We start from the raw sequence: 25744 nt of genomic DNA on the forward strand, positions 1-25744 counted from the left end.
GGGCGACCCGATTAGGAGGAGGCCCTGTGGATGTGCTGCTACTTCATGTCTGTGACTGGTGAAGTGGGGGTGAGATACTTGGGTCTGGGGCATTAGGCCCAGCACTGCAGTACTGGCCCTTGGAGCTGGTGTCTCCCCCCGCGGCCCGGGCCCCCCTGCACCCTATGTATACAATGGGCAAAGGAGATCCCAAGCAACGGAAGCTTGTCTTTGACAAGCAGAAACAGAGACCTTAGCACACCATACCCACAATGTCTGAGATGGGGGCCTGCGGGGACAGGGACTCTGATGGGCCCCAGCACTAATGCAATAATGATGGAGCTGCGCACCGGCTTCAAGGCCATCAATGCAAGGTTTGACACCATAGCCAGCCGCTTGGATTGGATGGGGGAGCGTCTTAACCGCCAACGTACGCGAATTTCACATTCAGACGATCGAATCTCTATACTACTGTCAAAATGGCCAAGAGGTTGGAAGTATTGGAGACCCATCTATGCACAGTCGCCATAAAAAATGAAGATTTGGAGATGCGAGGCAGACGCAATAATCTCCGCATTCCTGGAGGTAGCGGAAACGACCAAAACAGGGCGCATGGACCTGTTCGTGAACGTCTGCTTAAAGAACTGTCTGATCATCCTAGCTTCACCCCCATGTTTATGGTGGAACAGGCCCAGAGGTCCCTCTTGGCGCAACCCTTGCTGGGAGCCCCCCCACGTCCAATTATGGCACGCCTTCTAAACTACAGAGATCGAGATACAGCACTCTGCTTAGCTTGCAAAAAGTCTCCCCTGCAATACTAAGGAGCAACAATCTCTATCTATCTAGATTTCCCGATGGCGGTAAAGGAGGCCTGGTGTAAGTTTCAAGATGCTAAGACCGCTCCTTGTAGTGTCTCCTAAACGGATTGCTATACCCGGCCAGACTCTGTGTTGATGTCCAGGGCAAGATGTGTTTCTTTGATAAGCCAGCGGAGGTACTTGAATTCTGTAAGACATACTCCAAGAAGAGCCCACGATTGGCTCACTCATCACCTCGGCGGTCCACGAACCGTACTCTGGGGGCGTCTGGTCAAGACCTGTTCACATGCTTGTGGTCTGCTCTTGGGGGGCCTTGCTGCTTGGATGGTGGTGGGGCCGGCTGGTACAATGTCTGCCCCTGCCGGCTCCTCTTCCACACCCACCCCACTTTTGGGGACACCTGAAGACCGGCCAGAACCTTGCACTCCTAAATAATGCTTTCAGTGCTTAACATACCTCTGCGATAAGGGGTCCACCCTCTGAAGCGTTGTCACCCCTCCATGGTTGATACCAAAGTGTTTGTTGTAAGGGGGTTGTTTTGTTTATGTTTCACTAAGGTCGCTTGGCAACTTCTGCGAGGTGTGGGTGGGGCGACGAGGGACAGTTGGGATATAGGTAATGCTGCCACCTTTAGGCTACTGTTAGTTTGCTTTCCTGTGCGCACCGGAGGACAGCTGTGTACCCAATTACCTTGAATCAATGACTGCCACACAGACTATAGGGCGACCGATTTTAAATATCACATTTCTGTCCTGAAATCTCACGGGTTTAAATAATCCACACAAAGGGGAGCAATATTTAACCAGAAATGGTGCGCAGATAGTCTTTAGTGCCCACTTCTAGTGCTATATTTGCTAAACAGTGGGGCACTCACAGATGTCACTCTAACTACAGTTCCTACCCCCGAGGAGTCTGAATACTGATCCATAAAACTTTACCATTCCATCACCAACTCACTATTATTGACCCGCAGGGCAGATTTATTTTGGTGCATAGCGTGTTGGCCGGTCGCAGGATCGCTGTACTTAATAAATATGCTCCAAATGTAGACCACCCAGAATTAATCTTTACGCTTACACATAGCCAGAGAGCCCGCAGACCACCTGTACTTGGAGGTGACTTTAATCTGCTCCAAGATACAGGGCTGGACACCACCTCCTTACATCCAGCGAATAAACCCCAATCTTTTAAAGCGCTATTTAAGATATGCCATACTCACTCCTTGCGGGACCCCTGGCGATATCGCCTTCTGCTGCACTAACCTATACATTCTACTCTGCCCCTCATGACACCTGGTCCTGCATAGATTTCTGGCTTCTGTCACCACAGACCATGTCCTGGCTTCATTCTGTTTCCCATCTCCCTCGGACTCTTTCCGAGCACTCCCTAGTTTGACTCGGTCTATGCATTCCCTGTCTGGACTATTTTAAGCGCCCATGGCATTTCCCTGCGATGGCCCTACTGGATGAGGTGTTCCATTCAGATCTCTGCACCGGTACTTAAGAATACTTTACCATTAACACGGCCTCTGTCACATCTAAAGCTACACTATGGGAGGCATTCAAGGCCTACATAAGAGGGATCACCATAGCTAAGCACTCAACTATATTACCCGTATTGAAGCTACGCTGGCAGAGGCGGACAGCAGGACGACCTCCCGACAAACTGTGCAGAGCTGCTTGCCTGAGCTACATTACTGGACATATTTTGGGAATTGGTGGAACGCGAGGCCAACCTCTTGGGTAAATATGCTAGGGTGCATCGGTACAGCGAGGGCGAGAGGCCTGGCCGCTTATTGGCATACCTCCTGCACCCCCCCTAGATCGCCCTCTTGTATCCTTGAATTGCAGGGACCATGTGCACGAAGACCTCTGTGCCATCTGAAGTACTTTGATTACTATAAGCTACTTTACACCATCTGAGTACAGAATCACTCACCTGAAATGCAGCTGTATCTGGTGGAGGGGCCATGGTGAGGCTGAGCTCACAACAAAAGCAGTATCTAGGTGAGTGCTTTACATCCGAGGAGATTATACTGGCAATTGACTCATTGAATGGGTATAAGGTGCCAGGCATGGACGGATTTACGGGTTGTCTTTTATAAGGCCTGCAAGCACCTCCTTGCCTCCCATCTTCTGGACATGTCCCAGGAGGCCATGGAGGAGGGAGTATTCCCGCCCACGCTACGTGAGGCTGTGGTCACTTTGCTGTTAAAACCGGACAAGGACCCCACCCTCTGTGGCTCATACCACCCGTTGTCACCCTGAATTTTGACAATAAAATTCTGGCAAAGATGGTGGCTAACCCACTGTCCCTATTGCTAGACCAGATAATTTCACCAGCTCAATCGGGATTCATGCAACACAGATCCACGTCGCTGCATACAGTGTTCGTGTCCCATCATATAGTCGCTCCAAAGATACCGGCTGCGGTTGCCTTATTAGATGCAGAGAAGACTTTTGATTCTTTAGAGTGGCCCTTTCTAGAGGCCACTCTCTGAAAGCTCGGTATACCCCAGGGCTTCGTTTCATTGATAATGCTGCTGTATTCCTCTACTACTGCCCGTATCCGGGTAAATGGTACACTGTCACAGGCCTTCCCCATCACCAGGGGAACTCAGCAAGGGTGCCCTCTCTTGCCCCTCCTTTTCATATTTGCGATGGACCCTTAGGTACGTCACCTCCAGAAAAAACACCTACATAGAGGATTGCAATTCAACACCGGACCTTTGTTGGTCTCCTTATATGCAGATGATATCCTCTTGTTTCTCCGCCAACCTGTTACCAATTTGAGCCCGGTAATGGTGGAGATAGCTCAGTTTGGTGATTTCTCCGGCCTGCAGATTAACTGGCATAAGTTCGAGCTGTTTCCACTCACGGAGGTGACTACCCCAGTGCACTGCAAGTTCCCTCTCGCCTGGTGTGAGGACCAGGTTAAGTATCTGGGTATCCATACACATCGGGAGAAGGAGCATATACTTAGATTAAATTATAGACCAGCAGTGGAAAGACTAAACATGAAGGTAGACCGCTCGATCCGCCTCCCCTTGTCACTGGCCAGCTGCATTGCATTAATTAAAATGGTGGTACTTCCACGTTTTTTGTGTCTCTTTATTAACATACTGATTCCCCTCACTAACATATATTTTACTACACTACAGGCCTCACTGATGTGGTTGATCTGGGCTGGGAGGCGCCCTCGTGTGCGTTGGGAGGTACTGACACTTCCGTTTGAGGGAGGGGTTTTGGGGTCGCCCATTTTCAGTTATACTATCTAGCCACCCAGTGCCACTACGCTTACTATCGGTACCACCCAGCTGCCCGGCTACCTTATTCAATACCAGAATGGGACTCAGTGTTCCATATTCAACCACAGTCTCTGTTGGTGCTTGTCCATCCATTAGACCCCATTGACGTCCAGCTGTTGGCCACGACGTGATGGGCATGGCGTTGATTGGCTCGCCTTCCGTTCCGTAGCTTGCTATATTCAGCGGCGCTCCCCCTACGCAACAATCCATGGCTCCCCCATTCCGGCGGAGAAGCTGTTGCAGCAAATGCTTTGCTCTCTCCGGCTTACCACTATGGTCGACCTCCTCACACAAGATCATATATTCTCTCGAACGGAGGACAGTCATTTTGAATCTGCCACATACATGGATCATTTTGTCCTCCAAAATTTGCAGAACACATTGCGGGTGCTTGTACCTACTTACCAAGTAGCACCCTCTGATTTCTCGCCTCTCACATTAATTATAAAAGCAAACTCCAACGCTGGCTTGGTTTCCGAGCTTTACCGCAAATCCCTTGAGCTTCTACCCATTCAGGATGGGAGGGTGTGGGGGGCCTGGGAGGCAGACCTGGGGCATCAGCTGTCCGATAAGATATAGTATGATTGTTGCTCTCAGACACGCATGGTGTCTTTAAATCATAGGCATAAACTTGTATATTATAAATTTCTTCGTAGAATCTATGTGACCCCTAGTGCCGTGGCAAAATTAGAACCCTCCCAATCCTCAACATGCCTAAAGTGTAAAACAGAAAATGCCTACTTTGCTTTGGCGGAATATTGGAGAAATGTGTTTTATATATTGTCATCTATGGTGGGTACCGCTGTCGCCCCGACCTCCTGATGGCATTGAGGGGATATGTTGAGAACATTGCTAAACATCTCTGATGCTTCACAGCCATAGCTCTTCTCTTGGCAAGGCAGGAGATAGCTTTACATTGAGGTTCCGGGGCGCTGCCTATGGTGCAGGCATGGCTCCGGAGCCTCATATACTGTGACACAACCAGCGAGATATATGCCTCCAACCTCATGCCCAAAAGCCATTTGGCAGCCCTTGAGGGACTATTTGTCAACCCTGGACGACTCCGAGATGCTGGGTAATCCTGCCCCTGAGCACTCTTCAGTCCAGGGTGTGCGGATATCTGGAACAGAGACATTGCTGACGATTGACTCTTTGACCTCTCAATGAAAATGGTGCATAATATATGTCATCCTCCCATAACCTATATGCTACTTCCCTTTATTTGTTTTGCTTCTTCTTGTATGAGTTTCATATGTGTACATGTCCCGAACTGCAAATGTATAGCGCGAAGGATGGTGCAGGTTTTTTGTCCCTGCTGGGTGCACAGCCTGTTATTTTTGTACATTTCTTGGTTTGAAATTCAATAAAAATAAATAAAAAAAAATTAAAGTGAGAAACTTTGTTAAGGCCCTCATTACAAAATTGGCGGTAAAAGGCGCTTACCGCTGTGCAGAAGACCGCCAAAACACCGCCGCGGCCGCGGAATTCTGCCACAGCTATTATGACACACATCTGGGAATCTGCCGAAATTCAGACACCCACACAAGACCGCCACACCAAAGGTCAGTGATAAACTGGAGAAAACAAAACCTCCACCGTCACGCCAACAGAAACACGCCCATGCTATTACGACCCACGAATCCACGTGGCGGTCTTTCAACCGCGGTATTCCATTGGCGGTACACACCGCCGCGCTCAAAATACACACACATCTCCAAAACACCGCCACATTGGACAATTAAAAATACACACACCTGATACACATATAAACACCACTCCCACACGCCAAACACAATATATAACACACACCCACATCACCCACAAACCCCTACGACCATAATTCACGAACGAAGTCCAGGTAGACAGAGAGCACAGCAACTGAGAACCCCACCACACAGAGGCACACAACATCATCACCCATACAACATTACACGCACAAAACACCACACACCACTACACATCACCACACACATCAACACTTACACTACCCCACACATCACCCACACCACCTCATGTCATGCCAAAGACACCCCAGGTTTTCCGAGGAGGAGCTCAGGGTCATGGTGGAGGAAATCCTATGGGTAGAGCCACAGCTATTTGGCTCACAGGTGCAGCACACATCCATAGCCAGGAAGATAGAGTTATGGCAAAGAATCGTGGACAGTGTCAACGTTGTGGGACAGCATCCAAGAAATCGGGAGGACATCAGGAAGAGGTGGAACGACCCACGGGGGAAGGTGCGTTCTGTGGTCTCCAGGCACAACATCGCGGTACAGCGGACTGGCGGCGGACCCCCACCTCCTCCCCCACAACTAACAACATGGGAGGAGCAAGTCTTGACCATCATGCATCCAGTGGGCCTTGGAGGAGTCGGTGGAGGAATGGACACTGGTAAGTCAAATCTCAACTATCATATCCCCCACCCTACCTGCATGCTATCACACACCCCCAACCTCACCCTCTCCCCTATCACTCCAACTCCTCACTAATGTACTCATAACACAAACCACACATCCCAACACCAAGCCCTGCATGCAGAAAAAACAAAGCATGGTCACCCCTCACCAAAGCATGCCCACTGCACATACCCATAAAAAAAACCTACCCATCATCACACAAACCCACACACAGGAATGCTTGCGCTGGGGTACACAAACACCCACCCATTGCACACCATTACACACACACATGCACTAATCATGCTCTTATATCCCTGCAGGACCACTACGGAACGTCACCACACCGGAGGGTCCAGACAACTCCACTCCACCCACAGAAGAGGCCCACAGTGATGACAGCAGCTCTGCCCTACTGGATCCTGATGACCAGCCCGGACCATCGTGGGCCTCAGGACAGTCGGTTCCCCTTGCACAGGCACAGCCCAACACTGACCTTCCACCCTCTGATAACACCAGCACAGCACCCACCAGGCGGGCCCATACCTCCGTACCCAGGACACGTCAATCAGCGGTGTGTCCACCAGTACAGGGAACCTAGGATAACCCACCACCCCAACAACAACAGGGACCTGGGGGCAGTGGTAGTGGGCACACGGTCCAGGGGACGGAGGCACAGGAACACAGGAGAACTGGGAGGGCTGCTGTGCGACAGGGGGTGGACAGGCCAATGGAACCCACCCTTCACGAGGCCCTCTCCTCCATCATGGGAGCCTACCACCACTCCCAGGAGACGATGGCGACGGTCCTGGACAAGTTTCAGGAGACCCAGCGCCTGCAGGAGGAGCAGTATTTGGGGTTCAGGGAGGAGCTCAGAACCATCAGCTCCGCCCTGGGCACCATCGTAGGGGTGCTGAAGGACATACAAAAAAAAAAACATGAGGGACACCGTGGCACTCCAAGGGGCCCCTGACACTAGCATGGACGATGAACTGCCCACCACCTCCGCCGGCGCTAGTGGACAGGACACCCCGCCACAGGACCACCACACCAGCACCCCACCCCCTGCAGATGGACAACCACCCCGCAAGCGGTCCCTGAGATCCAGGAACACGACAGAGCAAGATGGCAAGACCCCCGCCAGGAAATGAGACCACCGCCGGAGTCAGTGCCCAGGGGGGCAGGAGTATCGTCACTGGTCAGGAGACCACCGCCGGAGTCAGTGCCCAGGAGGGCAGGAGTATCGTCACTGGTCCTGAGACCACCGCCGGAGTCAGTGCCCAGGAGGGCAGGAGTATCGTCACTGGTCAGGAGACCACCGCCGGAGTCAGTGCCCAGGAGGGCAGGAGTATCGTCACTGGTCCTGAGACCACCGGCGGAGTCTGTGCCCAGGAGGGCAGGAGTATCGTCACTGGTCAGGAGACCACCGCCGGAGTCATTGCCCAGGAGGGCCCCCGCTGCCACAGCCCCGCTGGGCAATGAGGGACCGTCATGCCACACACCAATGCACAGGTCAGAGACCGCCATGGCAAAGCACCGCTGAACAAGGGAATCACTGCCATGGTGAAGACCGCTGAACAGGGCAAAGCACCGCTGAACAGGGCAGAGAACCGCTGAACAGATCAGAGACCGCCATGGCAAAACACCGCTGAAAAAGGGAATCACCGCCATGGTGAAGACCGCTGAACAGCGCAAAGCACAGCTGAACAGGGCAGAGAACTGCTGAACAGATCAGAGACCGCCATGGCAAAGCACCGCTGAACAAGGGAATCACCGCCATGGTGAAGACCGCTGAACAGGGCAAAGCACCGCTGAACAGGGCAGAGAACCGCTGAACAGATCAGAGACCGCCATGGCAAAGCACCGCTGAACAAGTGAATCACCGCCATGGTGAAGACCGCTGAACAGGGCAAAGCACCGCTGAACAGGGCAGAGAACCGCTGAACAGATCAGAGACCGCCATGGCAAAGCACCACTGAACAAGGGAACACCGCCACATCAAGCATCGTTATCCCATGTACAGCTGGGACTGTGACGGAACAGGAACCGTCATGGGGAGCCTAATGCAGTGTGGGCACCATTCCCCCTCCAGAACCAGTGGAGACTGTTATCCACTTGAGAGACTGTGACTTTGCACTCCCCAGGATGGAACAGTGGACAACCCACCCACTGTAGAGACTTGAAAGACTGTGGCTTTGCACTCCCCAGGATGGAACAGTGGACAACCCACCCACTGTAGAGACTTGAGAGACTGTGGCTTTGCACTCCCCAGGATATGGCAGTGGGCAACCCACCCACTGTAGAGACTTGAGAGACTGTGGCTTTGCACTCCCCAGGATACATCAATGGGCATGGAGCCCCGTCGTGGATCTGGCGTGGTACTGTAATCCAGCTGAGGTATCCCCCCTTCCCTTCCCCCTGAGGTGCCTGTTGTATTTTGATCTGATGCCCCAGCATTGTTCTCTCCGTTTGTGGACAGGTATCTATTGTGGGCCTCGCCCATGCATTTTTGGACCAGTGGTGCACAGACATTGATATGTGCATACCTGCACTGCTTCTCGTAATGTATATACTTTTGAATGTGTATATTTATATCTGTATATATTTGGTTACTGTATTTTGATACATTACAATGTTTGAACTGATTTCCTTTGGTCTTTGCATTTTTCCGGGGGGGGGGGTTGTGGGTTGTTACTGTGATGTTTTGAGATGCATTGGTGTGTGTTGTAATGTGCGAAGGTGAGGGTGGGGGTGGGGGTGTTGCGTGTGTATCCCCCTGACTTTTGCCTCCCCCTCCCCTATGTCGTAGGTGCAGTACTCACCGTTGTCTTTGCCGCCGCCGTTGCTGGTATTCGTAAATGAGCAGGAAGACAAGGGCAGGTAGGATTTGTAATTCCGGCTCCATGGTGTCCTCCTTCCTCGTGGGATGTCTAGAAGGTGAGCGTTTTCCCATTGCTAAAGCTGTTTCAGCCGTGTTTTTATCCACGGTGAATTCACCCCGGAAACGGTGGCGGATTGGCGGGTTGTGATACTGTGGGCGGTACATTGTCGGCCGCCTGTCTTTTGGCGGTGACCGCTGCGCTGCTTGTCTGTACCGCCGTGGCGGTTGGAGTGTTAAAGTGGCTGTCTATGTTGGCGGTTTCCGCCACGGTCATGATTCCCTTTTTTTGTCCGCCAGCCTGTTTGCGGTATTACCGCACCTTTAACACCGTCCGCCAGGGTTGTAATGAGGGCCTAAATCTTTACAGACCTACGATCTAAGGGCAAAAATACAGCTTAAATAAAGGAGGTCTCCGCTGTGAACATTCCAACACCAGGGTCTTTGACAATTCTTCATACACATGGACCACACAGATGGAACCACCTGCATCTGTGAGGAGTGGTCCTGACTCACTGTACCCTTGTCGCATCCATGGGGCCTGCCCCTTCTCCACCAGGCTGCCTGAGGAGCTGCGATTAATGTGACCAACTACTACAGCCCCGTGCCAACACAGGTGAGCTCAAGCCCCTACGCCGGTGTGAACTTCCTCCGGATAGATCAGAATTGCTGCACCCTACCGTCAGTGTTGTTCTGGGAAGCATGAACTGGAGGACCCCTCTGCTGATTAGAAGTGAACTTTGGAGTAGGGTTCCTGTCACAAGGGTGACCATGGAAGTGACGTCCTTCACCCCCCCACTACAAAAAAGAGACTGGGTAAACACCCTTATGTCTACTATAAACAGATGTATTCCTGCATCGGAGAGATGCACACCGTCTTTGTGAAACATGCCATCGCCCCTCAGCAATTTGTGCAGGATATTCCAAAGTCTCCCTGGGCCAGGGCACAGCTTGGACATCTCTGAGTTCCGTCGCCTGACGGACATGTTAATTGTTCTGGACCTAATGTCCTTTCCCCAATTGTGATGTGGTACCATGTAAGACCAGGCGATGACAGCATCCAGTAAGACCATACCAAGAACACTCTCAGAATTGCTTCCTATGGGCCTTGTGCCCCGATTTTACCAATTTATTACCACCATGGTGCACTATGACAAGCTCCGCGAACTGGAGCCCCTCACAACCTCTGGTCTCTTCAACCAAGTGTTGCAGCTGTGAAATCTGGAGACCCCCCAGCTCTGCACCACCAGAAGGAAATGTCTCTCAGCGCCTCTGGCTTGAGCCTACAGAACAGTTCCAAACTGTATGCTGCCCTCTGAACGAGTGAATGGCCAATGACCTGCATGACCTTAGAAGGCATCCTACTGAAAGAGGGCAAAGAGGAAGCATAACTAGAGAGACATGGTCAATAACTCTAAAGACCATCTACCTATTCTCTGAACTTCCTTGTGAGAAAGGCTTGCTTCAGCTGTGAACGAGGCTGCACTTATCCTAAAAGAGTGTGAGAAGTAACAGTTATGATTGACACCTGGTGCCTTAAGGTCGCAAGACATGACACATGGTAGCGTTAGAGGCGGCCTCTATTTTAATGGATAAATAAGGCTGTAGTTCTGAAATAATCAATATCATTAAAATAATTCAGATTATGACAGGGCTTTGTCAAATGCCTATTCGCAATACACAATAAACTATGCACAGTGAACACAACTGATTTTCACTTTTTTCTTCAACATATGTGCCAATCGATCATCACAAATGATTTTACATTCAGTCCGCTTAAAGCTGAGGAAATTTACTGAGCCTCTTCATTATCTTGATTTACCCAGTAAATCTTCATAACAATTAGGGTGTTTCTATATTCTCTTCTGATGAAGACCCAGTTACATGCATGAAAACTAACACAGTTATTTATGGGTTGAAACGTTTACATTCTGCATTCGTTTGCCTGAACTATATGATCACAGTTAGACTAATGTACTGATTCATGCGCCTGGACAACTAGGGAATAATTGTACCTCTGCAGACAGGTCAAACCAAAGATTATTCATTCATTTTTAATTGTGTTGCTTGCACATACTCACTAGCACTGTGTTGATATTTACTATACATAGAGCACTCGTTTTGAGTTACATTGTGAATAAAGTGTGGTTAACTATAGGACTCGGAGGCCGCCATAGGGGCCTCACCCCAACACCGGTCATACACCAACTGACAAGACAGTTTTGTTTGATGGAAGAAGTATTTATTTTTAAATATACTTTCATAAAAATTCATAAACACAATTTATGCAAGTCATCATATGCACATTACTCAACTAAAACATTTCACTGCAAACTTTAATATATATAAACTGTTATAGACGCTACTTTGTAACCATAGATTATTTTGACAGGATCCCTTCCTGTCCTGAACCTCCTTTGGACCACACAGGGACTGATCGTCACCTGTATCCTTAGGGGGGGCGGTATCCCTGCTTCCTCTGTTCCTTGCCCCCATGTTCAGGGTTCCGCCCCCTCTCCAAACACCAATCAACCAAGGAGTGTACCAGGGCAGCCCAGGGCATGAGCCCCGTGACCACCCCAGTGATCTGGGCTCCCTACCCCCAAACAGGTGTGTCCATCCGCAGGTTGGTCCAGGACTTCAGGATCCTATCTCTGTTGTTATACCGGGGCCCCACCCTTGGGGTCCCCTCTGTTGCTTCCGGTTACTTTATTCTCTCTTTCTGCGCCCTTCCTCCAAGCCTAATAATAAGGAGAGGGTGGGTGGGAATCGCCGATAGGTCTGTCTGCCCAGGGCCGCCGCGCACGAAGTAAGAAGGCCGAGCCTTCTGGGGGGGGCGCTTTTATGCCCCCCCACCAGTGCGCGGCGGGCCAAACCGGTCCAGCACTACCCCGTCCACCGACGCTCTCCAAGCATCCAACTTCCGCTCACGCGTCTCGCGAGACGTGCGAGCGGAAGCCCATGGCCAGCCTGCGCACAACTAGTGCGAGGTTCGGACCCCACGTCCCCGATCCCTAAGGGTCCGCGCTCCCCCCATGTTGGGGGGGCGCTCCTCCATAGGACTCGGAGGCCGCCATAGGGGCCTCACCCCAACACCGGTCATACACCAACCGACAAGACAGTTTTGTTTGATGGAAGAAGTATTTATTTTTAAATATACTTTCATAAAAATTCATAAACACAATTTATGCAAGTCATCATATGCACATTACTCAACTAAAACATTTCACTGCAAACTTTAATATATATAAACTGTTTTAGACGCTACTTTGTAACCATAGATTATTTTGACAGGATCCCTTCCTGTCCTGAACCTCCTTTGGACCACACAGGGACTGATCGTCACCTGTATCCTTAGGGGGGGCGGTATCCCTGCTTCCTCTGTTCCTTGCCCCCATGTTCAGGGTTCCACCCCCTCTCCAAACACCAATCAACCAAGGGGTGTACCAGGGCGGCCCAGGGCATGAGCCCCGTGACCACCCCAGTGATCTGGGCTCCCTACCCCAAACAGGTGTGTCCATCCGCAGGTTGGTCCAGGACTTCAGGATCCTATCTCTGTTGTTATACCGGGGCCCCACCCTTGGGGTCCCCTCTGTTGCTTCCGGTTACTTTATTCTCTCTTTCTGCGCCACGAGGGCGACCAGGGCCCCAGAGTCCTACGCCCTCCCCACCAGAAAACAAACACTTAGCGAAAAACCACATGTCTGCCATGAATTGGTCAGTACCTGCATCGGATAAATGAACCAAATCCCTATGAAACATTTTAGGTCCTTTCAATTGTCTATGTGGGATGTTCCACAAACAGCCTGGACCAGGGCAAAGCTTTGACATCTCCGCGTTAAGCCGCCTAACTGACACATTGATTGTTCTTGGTTTGATTCCTGGGCCCCATCTTTTCCGTGGCACCATGTGAGACCAGGCGATGGCTGCATTAGGAAATTGCTTAGCAAGCTTTGTTATTTCTAAGAATATTGCCTCTCTGAGGGCTTTACGACCCAGATGTACCAGGTCATTGCCCCCAAGGTGAATGATGATGAGGTCCGGGGATTGGAGCCCTGCACATCCGCGAGCCAAATGAACCAGCTGCTGTAGCTGTTTAATTCCTTTGCCGCCAACCCCGCACCACCTGAAGGCCACGTCTAAGCTTGTCGCCGGATTCGGTTTACGGAGCTGCTGCAACCGGTACGCCGCCCGACGAATGAATGAATGCCCCAGTACCCAAACCACACGCGGGGCCATCTACTGCAATAAAGGGAAAATTGTGTGAGGAATGATACAGAATGTTAAGATACACAAACAATCCAAATTAGACCAGCTCTGGCCTAACGTAACGCTTATAACAGTTAGACGACCATCTGCCAATGGCCTTAACTTCAGAGATGGGCAAGCCTGCCCCCGCAGCTAACGTAGCCGCGCCAATCCTGAACGAGTGAGGAGAGTAACCTAGAGGCTCTATGCCTGCTGCCTTTAATGATATTTTCATTACCTCTGTAAATTGGTAGCGCGACAGACAGTCCCCATTTGCGTGTATGAATAACGCCGTTGATTTTTCTAAAGGGCGCACCTTTAGGTAAGCATCTAGGTTGGCAACTGGACAGATAAGAGACCCCTGCGCTGCCCGAAGAGCAATCCTCGCCCCTTTACCTAACTGATCAGTCTTTGATTTGCGCAGCAGTATGGTGGCGGAGTTATTATTGATTATTACATCTGGCCATTGGAGACCCCCTGCATGGTCGTTCTTGGAAGTACCTAACATTTCCCCAATACGGAAGGCCCCATAGAAGGCCACCAAAAAAGCTGATGTGAATAAGGCAGTCTCAAAAGGGGAGGAAGAAACTACAGCAACTGCACCCAGCAATTTCTCTAATACCTGGGGGGTTATAGGCCGCCTGGAGTCTACTTTAGGGCCCTCCGCTCTTGACCACCCCACCAGTGCCTGCTTAATAATAAAGGCATTGAGTTTAGAGTCTTGCCCTCTTAGCTTGGCGAAAAAACAGATGGCTGCCAAGTTGGCCTTGGCGCACGAGACAGGTTTAACCTTGCTTTTTAAATGTTGCAAAAAGGCACAGATTGCTTCGGATGAAAACCAATCTGAGGAGTTCACTGATTTCAAAAACAGTCTATAATGCAAGAAGGCCCTTTCGTATGCCCCCTTTGTTCGTGTCGCCAAAGAAGCCCCTACTAGGGCTGACAGCGCGGGACACCAATCTTCCACAGTGATGTTGGAAACTCTTTCATCCTCTCCGACGCCTGTGGGTGAAACCTCTGAAAATCCTGCATTAATGATCGAGACAAGGCATCAGCTGCATTGTTATTTACCCCAGGAACATGCTTCGCCCGGAATGTGATGTTGAGTTTCAAACATTGCAGCACCAGATACTTAAGTAGTCTCAGCACCCATCTGCAGCTAGCTTTTTGTCTATTGATTGACTCCACGACTGCCATGTTGTCTGACCAAAATACTACTGTCTTGTTTCTCAATGTGTCCTCCCAAACAGAAACCGCTACAATGATGGGAAATAATTCCAAGAATGCTATATTTTTGGTGAGCCCCAACTCTACCCAACCAGTTGGCCAATCTGCCCGGCACCATGCAGAACCAAGTATAGCCCCAAAGCCCACACTGCCTGCAGCGTCCGTAAATAGGCCAAGAGAAGGGCTGTCGGCAGGGGGATGAGGCCAGATCACCGCCCCGTTAAAGTCTTGTAGGAATGCTTCCCACACTCTCAAATCGTCCCTTACTTCAGCAGACAGCCTGGTGTGATGGTGTTTCTCGGTCAACCCTGCCATAGACCTAGCTATGGATCTGGAAAAGGGGCGGCCATGGGAATGATCCTCAGGGCGAAATTCAATTGACCCACCAGGACTTGCAATTGGTGCAGGGTGACCTTGGTATGGGATAAGACAGTTCTGATGGACCCCTTAAAAACTTGAAGCTTGTCGAGAGGAAGGCGACACTCCCCCGCTATGGTGTCAATTTCTATGCCCAGGAAAGTGATGCATGTGGAGGGGCCTTCTGTTTTTTCCTGGGCTATTGGGACCCTGAATTCTCTGAACATGGTTGTCAGAGACTGCAGGGCCCAAAGGCATTTGTTTGACTCAGGAGGGCCCAACACTAGGAAATCATCCAAATAATGTATAACATTCGCATGACTTGTACGCCTGGTGAAAATCCATTGCAAAGCAGAACTGAACTGTTCGAAATAGCTGCAGGACACACTGCATCCCATGGGCATACATTTGTCATAAAAATACTCCCCCTTAAATTGGAATCCCAAAAAATGGTAATCTTCAGGGTGAACTGGCAAAAGCCGGAAAGCTGCTTCGATATCTGTTTTTGCTAAGAGCGCACCCCACCCCAGACCCTTCAGCAACACTAGTGCCTGGTCTACGGTAGCATAACGCACTGAACATAAAGTCGGGTCTATTGCCTCATTCACTGAGGTGCCGCGTGGGGCTGATAGATTATGGATCAATCTGAACTGTCCCGGCTCTTTTTTGGGTACTACTCCTAATGGGGAACAGACAAAATTAGCTGTGGGTGGGGAAGTGAAGGGGCCAGCCAGTCTCCCTAGAGCGCATTCTTTTGCAATTTTCCTAGCCACCACGCCGGGGTTTTTTACGGCAGACATAAGATTTCTGCAGTGACCTAAGGGGGGGACCTGGGATGCTGGAATTCTAAAACCCTGTGAAAAACCTTGAATCAGTAGTTCAGCTGAAGCCTTGACTGGGTAAACCTTCAGCCAAGGCAACAAAAACTCTAAGTGAATGGGAGAAGGCAAGGAAGAACTAGGTACTGGATTTACTCCCTTCCTTAGCTCTGTCCTTTGCTTTTTTAAGGCATTTAAATTCGGGGTGAGAGGGGTGCCCACAAAATGCACAGGAGTGCCTGAATTTGCACATCCCAGGGGGGCGTGAACATACTTTCTTGTTAAACGCCCAGCAAGACCCTTTTTTGTCGCTTGTATACTGTGCTCGAAAGGGCTGCTTGTTGGGTAATTTGTTGTTCACGCACTCCAGCCAAACATTTACTTCAGTCTGGTCCCAACCAATTGCTGGATCCTCTACCTTTGCCCACCTGAAATCACGGTCATACTCCAGCCAAGCGTTCCCTCTGTACATATGGTGAGCTTTTAAAATTTTGTTTGCATAAAATATCATTGACAGACCAATGTCAGGCTTCTTTTCCAGCATGACTGACATAAACACATTAAAACCGAATAACCAATTTGTAATATTCTCTTCTATCTTTGGTTTTTTATCTGTATATGATGAAGCTTTAGTATCTTTATCCTTTGATTCTATTTCCCTTCTCTTAGCCCTTACCAGGCAAAAAATGTCCACAAAATCCCCTTTCCATATTTTCTCTTTGATTTCAGAAGCCACATGTGCAGCTAACTTCCCCGGCCTAGATAGCAATGTGTCTGCACCCGTGACTTCAGCTGGAGCCGGTGTTACTATGGTGTTACCACCCTGTTCTATGACCTTACCATGTTCTTTTCCACCTGGAGGAGTCTGCGACAGCGGGCCCGGTGCCTGGCTGACACTGGGTCCTGAGGTCGCCACCTGCAATGAAGGAACATTACGCGCTGCTACCAATGCCTCCACCTGGCGCTTAAGTTCAAGTACCGAGTTCTGCAATGGGTCACTAGCCCATGGGGTCGTGGGGGGTGGTGTTGGCACTGGCACAGTGAGATTGGCCAACATCTGTGATACTGACACCAATGTTTGAGTTGTCAGGTCCTGGGATGCCCCTGGATGGGCCCTAGCCGCCTGCCCCTGCTCTGTGACTGCGCTAGCTCCTGGTGCCACTCCCTGCGCAATGGGTAATGCTTGTGTGGGTACATCATTGGCTGCTGCTGCTAATGCTGCTACAGAACGCCGTATATCCGCCAGCATAGCTTCCACACCTCCCGCCGGACCCGTGCTAGATGACCTTACCCCTGCATGATGCCCAGCAATTTCTTCAGAAGGCGCAGCCGCTGCAATACTGGGGGCCACCACTGTGACTAACTCAATCACAGGGGGAGGAGGGGCCAGAACTGCCTGAGGCGTAGGCTGTTGAACTACCATCCCCCCAGTCTGTTTTTTATTCCTACGCTTAACTGGAGGAAAAGCTGCAGGTGGTGCTACATTCGCACGGCGCGGGCGGGAAGCGCCTACCTCACCGTCATCTCCATCTGAAGGAGCAGCCTCCCCTTCTGAATCCCCGCCCCCTAGCTTAGCTAGGACCAATTTTAATAGTTGGGCAAGATCAGGATCTGTGCCCTTCCTCTTACCTCCTCTCACCCTATTAGCTGCCATAATGCCAATATTAGGTAAACAAGTTGTAAGCTGTGGTAAGACAACTTTCTAAATTAATTAACCTAAAAGGAATAATCTGTTAGCCCAATGCCAACAGCACTTTTTGCAAAATACAGTGGATAACAGTCCTAGGACACTGTCACGCAATGCACAATTAAACACATTCAAATTAGTGACAAAATTGCCAACCTACCAATACCACAATTATACCTGCAAATAAGCACCTTCAACAATTGATATATGACCCCCTTTCGCTTTACCACAAAGCTGAAGAGAATTGGGAGGAGAACAAATATCTGCTGCCACAAACACTTTTTGCCCCAGCGCCACAGCCCTCTCCCACGTGGCACCCAAAATTTTAAACCATTAAAAACAGGGAGAAACCTTTTAACTAATTGACCTCCTGGGGTGAAACCCCTAGCAGGTGAGAGCGCGCACAGAACAACCTCCTAACAACGGAGTTAGCCTCCGTGTGCTCACTCACCTCGCTTTCCTTTACTTGCCCACAGGAATGACTGACGAGGTCGCTCCCCTGCGCCTGTAACTACGCGTCCGATTTGATGCACCCGACTCTACAAGGTCGCTCCCCTGCTATCCGATCCTCAGGCACCCTCTGATTCCTCATCCACGCCAAGAATTCCGGTAATGCTGCTTCCCTTCTCACAAGGTCGCTCCCCTGCTTCTCAAGACGCTCTAATTGCCGACAGGTCCGTCCTCAGGCGCCTCCGGGCATGGGCTGGATTCAAACCCCCGAACAAGGATAGCCTGCTGCCTCCAAGGCACTTGGCCTCGCCGCCGCGCTACAACTCCCTGATCCTCTGGTATCTGGAATCGCCGACAGGTCTGTCTGCCCAGGGCCGCCGCGCACGAAGTAAGAAGGCCGAGCCTTCTGGGGGGGCGCTTTTATGCCCCCCCACCAGTGCGCGCCGGCCCAAACCGGTCCAGCACTGCCCCGTCCACCGACACTCTTCAAGCGTCGAACTTCCGCTCGCGCGACTCGCGAGACGCGCGAGCGGAAGCCCATGGCCAGCCTGCGCACAACTAGTGCGAGGTTCGGCCCCCACGTCCCCGATCCCTAAGGGTCCGCGCTCCCCCCATGTTGGGGGGGCGCTCTTCCATTATAGATAATATATATTCCACACATAGGGGTCTACAACCATTACAAGTGTGTGTGCAAATTTCTTCAAGTGATTGGTTCACCTATGTGAGGACCCTGAATAGCACTATCAATTTGTTCATAGAACTAGCAATAAAATCTGAATGAACCACTGCTCTATGCGCTGTTACTATGCCAGGCTCTGAGGGATGTAGAGTAACCCCTTTGAATGTGATGTGTTCCATTCCGAGGAGCTTGCCCTTGCACCCAAACACTACAAATGCGAATGTGTGTGCTTTGTACATGCAGATTAGGAGCTTCCACAAGCAGTTGCCATTTTAGCATAGAATATCCGCACATCAATGACTGCTATCATTACTTGTCCCAGCTCAGTTTCATGGTGGAGCATGAAAATAAAGTAATTATTTTACCAGAGCCCTGTCCGATTTCACTTGTATTATAGAATCCTGACGGAGGCTGGAACCTATAGAGCAGAGGTCTTCAACTGTGGGCGGACACTCCTGTGAGGTCCGTGGCTGCCTTCCCAGTCCTTGTAAATGAAGGCGGCCTGGAAGCGGAACTTTATCCATTTGGCGTTTCCAGGCAGTCTAGATGTACATACAGAGGTTGAACTGCCTTAGAGCAGAATGTGAACTGTGATCCTGGATGCTATGGGGTCGGGGTCAGTGAATGTGGAGGTGGGGGTCAAAGATGTGGCTAAAAAGAACAATACATTCCGTAACTGTTTTGTTATTTATTTAACCTTCAGGTAACTGCATATAAAATAATGTGCACATGTTAAACGAAAAATAAAGTCAAGCTGAACTAAGCGATTTTACTATGAAACCTCAGTTGGTTAATGTGTCAATGCAGATGTCTGTGTCACCTGAAAGCAGAACAGCTATAATTGTGCAGCAGGGAAGGACTAAATTATGCCGCACAATTTACTAAATGGTGCTGCAAAAAAGGCTAATTATGGATCTTAATAAGGCACATCTGATGATAGTGTTTCATTATTTTGCCATTTTTACACATATGAATACGGTCTGGGCAAAGATTTCACCTCATTATTACCAATTTTACACCCAAATACACCAATAAGCAACTGCAAGGTAACCAGTCACCTTTTGCGATGGGACGTTCACTGTGTGACAACACGTGCTGCTGGATTTTTAGCAACTTTTGATCCATTTGAGGCAGAAACCGTTTTTTTTAAAAAAAAATCAGAAGCTGATGCAGCAGATGACTGATTAGGTGGCAAATGCAGCAAATCCATAATTATCCCAGAAAAGCCACAGAATAACATAATTCCAGTGGTCTTGCTGAAAATAACAAAATTGAATCCTGGTTGGCACACTAGGGAATAGTGATATGTATAATTATAATGCTACGAGGTTTGAGTCTGTGACAGAAAGCACTTTGAATTTCATGTTATTATTTATATCTCTAGATTTTAGTAATATGTGATCAGACTGAAATTAGAAACATTTTGATAAGTGTCCATTAAAAGGACGCACTCAAGAGCTCAATCTTTAACACTGTTAGCGCGTCGGTCCTTAATAAGTAAACTTACAAGGGGACGCGTATAGGTCGATGAACCTTTTGACTCGCTGAGGATGACCTTACCATAAGTTCCACAACAGAAACAATAATCAATACACAATAATCAATAATCATTAATCAAAACAATAATCAATAGAGTCAGTAATTATCATGCACCATGACTTTTCAGCCATGAATAACCACACAATTAATAAAGTTTAGTACATTTATTTCCCTTATATTAACATGCCAAAGTCATGTAGGTTTATCTCAAAATCAAATGAAACACATATAAAAACATTAATGGATGTCCAAATTGACAGAAGAAATGCAATCTAATCAAAGCTTGAATCACAACACATTCTAAAGCAAACAGTACAGATCAAATAGCAGAGTCTGCTGCAACGAAGTAATCATGTATATAGAATTCTGCAAAATAGCTCGTCAAAACATTAATCCCTGTAATTCGTCAGTCAAATATGAATACCCTCAACTAACCCAGATCACCACCAGCATTTTGGGCTTCATGCAAAACAATTTAGAACACAAATTTAGAAAAACATCTAGCTATGGAAACTATCAAAACAGCGCAGTTGGTACCTAAAAAGAAAAGGCATTTAAATGCAATTTAGTCACATTGTCATATCTACCTATCCTCTTTATGGGTCAGAAACCAGAATCAGTCTTTGTCCTCAGGTCATCAATCTCTCAGTCAGAGAGTATGAGCCCAATGATAGAATCTCGAGTCTCTTCTTCTTCTCAATATCGCATCAAAAATCGGAATAAGGTCTGCCTAAAATCAGAATAATTCTCCTCTGTCACGTCGTTACATCAAATTCACCTAGACTATGCCCTTATTCTCTATTGGTCAATTAATCGTATGCTTATACACTACCCGAAAATATTTCTATTCCAAATCTATGAATTCTAATATTTCGCTTTTCACACAAAGTTGATTGGTCTGCTTAACGATGTCCTCATCATCCGGCTCGTCAGGTAACAAATTTGTTGCATCTTTATCTCCAGTCAGTGTCTTCATTGTTCGCGTCCTGGGAAAGTACATCTCACACACATTACACACAGCTTGTTACAATTCTAGGGACATCATCTCCTCTTAGTTGGTTCTCATGGAAAGCTTCTGCTAAGCACTTTTACCAAGAAAATGAACTTTTCACAGTTTAATTCACTCCATCAGCATTTTTTATTAACCTCAAAACTAGGCCAAGACACTCGCTAAGTTAAAGCTTACAATTAATAGCTAGAACATACTTCATAACCCTTAATATGCGACATTACTACATTACTCTAGTACATTTTCAATATTTCATACGTACTAATGATTAGTTAGTACATTTCGTGAACTCTGGTGGCCATTCTCCGAGGTCACATTTTCAGACATGTGCATTATTTCTCTACGTTATTCTTTTTCTACATGATTCATTATTCAAATTACATAAACACTCATTAATATTTTCTAATTAAAACAACTGCTTTAGCAACACCATGACATTACCTTTCAAGAAGAATAAACTTTTGACACTGTGGCGCTCCAAGTGACTTCCTCAGTTAAAGCCTATACTGGCTCCTAAGCAGCCTTTGTATTTAGTGATTAACTAATTGCACGTATTTACATTTTTTTCAGGTAGCAGGCATCCTGATGAAAAGTCCTGTTTCTTCTTTAGTTTTATGTCCCACCCTCTACTGGACAAAACAGACAGCCTGCTTCTCAGAGCTGAAGGTATCTTTGGTGCTGTAGGTGCAGGGACACCAGGGCCCAGTGGTATGGTGAGCCAACTAAACCCCCATTTAGAAGTGTTTTAGTGTCGATCCTTGCTTGCATTAGGACCCAGTGTACACTTGCTGTGCAATTGTTAATTTGGGCAAAAGAGCAATGGCCAGGGAGGAAATGTTGGAATCGGAAAGAAGCCACCTTAGTTTGAGTGTTCCAGAGATGGCAAGGTGGGGAATGAGGAAAGATGAGAGCCCAGGTTTTTAACAAAGGGCAGAAAAGACAGCCCACTTTGCAAAGCAATAGCTATTGTTAGTAAAGCAGGTGCAGCGGCACTGAGGTCCAGAGGACTGGGGGGCCCACAGTATCATGATTATGACTGTCTTTCTTTTTTTTTTAAAGGTTATATGTGCCACTTTTCCATGCTAGCATTAGGGCCAAAACCTCCTTTGCTGCAAATACGGTGGCACAATTTGGGAGCTCATTTTTTTCTGAAAGGGAGGATACATGGCCTAACACAGAGAGATGACGACTTTGAAACTGGGCAGCCAGGTTCAGTTCCTGGTTTTGACTCAACAGCCTGTGTTACTCTAGGCAAGTCACTTAATCTTGCCATGCCTAGAAAAGAATAGTAATCTGACCTTGTGTAATGTAACTGGTGTTCATGGAAAGCGCTCCATTACACCTGGGCCGAGTTTGCGCTATATAGGACCACAAAAAAAGGGGCTGAGCCTGTTTCAAGATTGGAGTGACTGGGCAATGACAGGGAAGAGGTGCCACTCAGGGCCGCTGCTATCACTAGTCCAGCGGTGCGGTTGCATTTGGGCCAGAAGTTTCAGGGGGTTGCAACACACCAATTACTGGAATTAAGGTTTTTTGGTCAATTTCTGTTTGATGGATTTTCTTCTTTCCAAATCTATCATTCATTGTGGGTTCCTGATCAGTATGCTTGCATTTCTCACGTGCTCCAAACTGCCAGTCACATCCCCCAAATGATAATCATTTCTCCACAGCCGTCCCTTTTTTTGTCCCCAAACTGTCACTCACTTAGCTCCTACCTTCAGTTATTAGCTACCAAAGTTTCATTCACTTGCAGGTCACTGGGAGGAGATGTGTCACTGAGCTCAGAGTTGCTTTTGGCGTGTGTGTAGTGTTGCCATGTGCACCAACAGGAATCTTCACAGCCAGTCGTGTATTAGATTTCAGGGCACCATTGTCGACACGCCGATGAACTCTGAAAGGACAAAATAAAAAAGAGAGAGGCTACCCCTCTGCTGCGTTTACGTGGGTCTTGTTATTACTGAACATTCATATCAGTTGCCACAGGATGAATTGTCTCATAAATGTTGATGGAAAGTATTATTGCCAAATGGATGGTACTTGATGCTTCTGCATGTAAAGGATGAGAAGCTGCCCTGTTTGAACTGCAACCTGTGACAAAGAAATACAACAGGCACATTGACCGACTAAGGTATCACATTAAAGCTGGGGAAAAGCTCGCTTGGATGTAACGAGCCCGGCTCTTTCAAAATCCGAGTTGGAATCACATCAGAAGTCCATTTAACCTCTCATCCTTGCAAGGCCAAAGACAGAACCAGTGTCAATAGGTAAAAACCAGTGTTACGATTCAAAGTGCTTAGAACCCCACAGCACGGTGTAAATTGCTATAAAATGAAAGGCAATGAATAATCGGGTACTTGATTGGAACCTGTGACTTGCAGATTGTGCAGAAATGGCTGCAGGGAGTGCATGACTACTCCACTACCCCTCTGCCCGTTCCCCCACACCCTCCTCCCGACTCAAGTTCGCTTTCCGCGAACCGGATGTAGGTCAGAAAAGTGATGATGCACGGGGTGGCAGGCTGTCTGGGTAAAGCTAGAATGAGCAAAAGTTGCTATGGCTACACTTAAAGAGTCCTAAGGCATTCAAATTAAATTCGGAAATAGAAGTATTGTGCATCAAAGCTCTAATAACGCGCAGGTAGTCCGAAAAACTTCGTTCTCACAAAGCATGAAAACAAATGAAGAGATCTGCGCTCGGATAAACAGACTTGGCCCCTCGCCCGCACCTATTCCTGTGAGCTGCGCCACAGCGCCGAGGTGCTCCAATTTCAGCTCTGTCTTTATATTTTGTTCAGAAAAATCAAAGAGGTGCAAATGCTGAATGTTCACAAAAGGCGAATTAGCAGGCGTACATGCTTTTATTACTACGTAATGGTATGCCATAATGGCGTACAATTACACAGCAGCAAGCACCTTCGAATAGGCATAATAAAGCGTGTTTTTCCTGGGCAGTTTGTGAACATCTGCGAATTTGTGAGCATCACACACTTCTCTCCAACCTCCGGGAAGTGCTCAGAGATTTCCCCAGCAAAGGGCCGGGGTCGGTCCTTTTCCAGAGTAGGATGAAGACAGAAGCAACACAAAAAGATGTTGGACTGAATGCTGAACATTGTCAAACATTCACCCCTCAGTGACAGATCTGGAAGTGAGTGAGTGAAATGTTTCAGCACTGCGTCCATCATATTGTGTTGTTGGGGACAGAAGTCCGACAACTTCCATGGATTGTTTCACCAATAGGAAATATGCTTACAACAAAAAAACATGTCCATTGACAGGGAGAGCGGCCTTCTCCAATTGTTAGGTTGTTTCCCCTGTGCGGTGTTGTACAATGCTTGTAACTCAATTCTGGTGTGGGGCAGCAACTCGGTTAAACGCCCCAGAACAACCCAGTAGTACCCCTGGACACCTTCCCATAGTGCTACCTTCTAGACGTGCAACTGCCACGGGTTGTAACAGAAACCGTAACGTTTCATCGGCAGGCACTGGTACTAGGGTAACTAAAGATGTACTGTTTGTTGCTTTCTGTGAGACGGGTTTTTTTTCGGCTCCTGGGACGCAATATCCAATTCGGGGTAGAGGGTAAGATTGGTTAGAAAGGAACTGAGTGAATGAGTGTATGAATGAATTGAGTACGAATACTGCACTGGGAACATCGTTTCATGGCGCTTCTTTCACCTTCCTCTCTGACCCAGTTGAGGTTCTCCCAGAGTGGAACAAGTACCCTCTGCCCCATTCTCCAGAGGCGGGCCCCCATTCCTTCTCCTGTGAGTTGATGGCACTGCGGGGATGTGCGTCCGTGTCTGAAGCCGGAGGGGGGCAGTAACAAAACACGTTACATGCCCAGTTGAGATCAGCGGTAGAGCAAAGATTCGCACTGAAAGCAAGTGCCAGCCAGTATTCCCATCAATATTCCTGAGCTCCCACAGCGCATTCCTTGCTTAGCCCTTCCCTTCACTTTGAACATAGGGAGGGGGCAGGTGGAGACTCCGGGGGTGGTGGGGAGGGGGGCATAAGAGAAGCACATGGGTCTGTGGACACATTCTGCCGGGGAACAACGGGTGACAGCAGGGGCACTGCTCCCTCTTCTCTGTAGCAGTAGGCAACAAACTTTGGAGCAACCATCCCCGACCCTCCCCCAACCTCGTCCCACGGAATTAGGAGGTGGGGGCTAGGGAGGCCGCAAGTGAGGCTGGAAAACTGCATGCAAATTCCAGTGGGGAGGAGGGGAGCGACAGATGCGGCTGCCCATCCCCCGCCCGCTCTTTCGGCAGCAATCCGAGAGGAAAACCGTGAGCCGGGCTCCCTCCTGAAGAGCCCGCTGCTGCGCACTCCCTCCCCGGTGCAGGGGGCCCG

At 48.8% G+C, this 25744-nt stretch overlaps 1 protein-coding gene across 2 annotated transcripts in view; it reads left to right on the forward strand.

Moving 5' to 3' along the window:
- The window catches only part of GLI2 (GLI family zinc finger 2), a 1057303-nt gene that overhangs the window by 800012 nt on the left and 231547 nt on the right, over positions 1–25744 (forward strand). Inside the window, exon 1 of one of the 2 annotated variants that reach the window (XM_069224623.1) lies at positions 25705–25744. This exon is cut by the window's right edge and continues 276 nt beyond it. The exons of the other annotated variant lie outside the window; for it this stretch is intronic. The gene's annotated coding sequence lies outside the window, so the exon portion shown is untranslated. Of the gene's footprint in view, positions 1–25704 lie in introns of those variants that run through there. 2 annotated transcript variants of the gene reach the window in all.

The sequence above is a fragment of the Pleurodeles waltl genome, chromosome 3_1, assembly GCF_031143425.1.
Source record: "Pleurodeles waltl isolate 20211129_DDA chromosome 3_1, aPleWal1.hap1.20221129, whole genome shotgun sequence".
NCBI classification, from domain to species: domain Eukaryota; kingdom Metazoa; phylum Chordata; class Amphibia; order Caudata; family Salamandridae; genus Pleurodeles; species Pleurodeles waltl.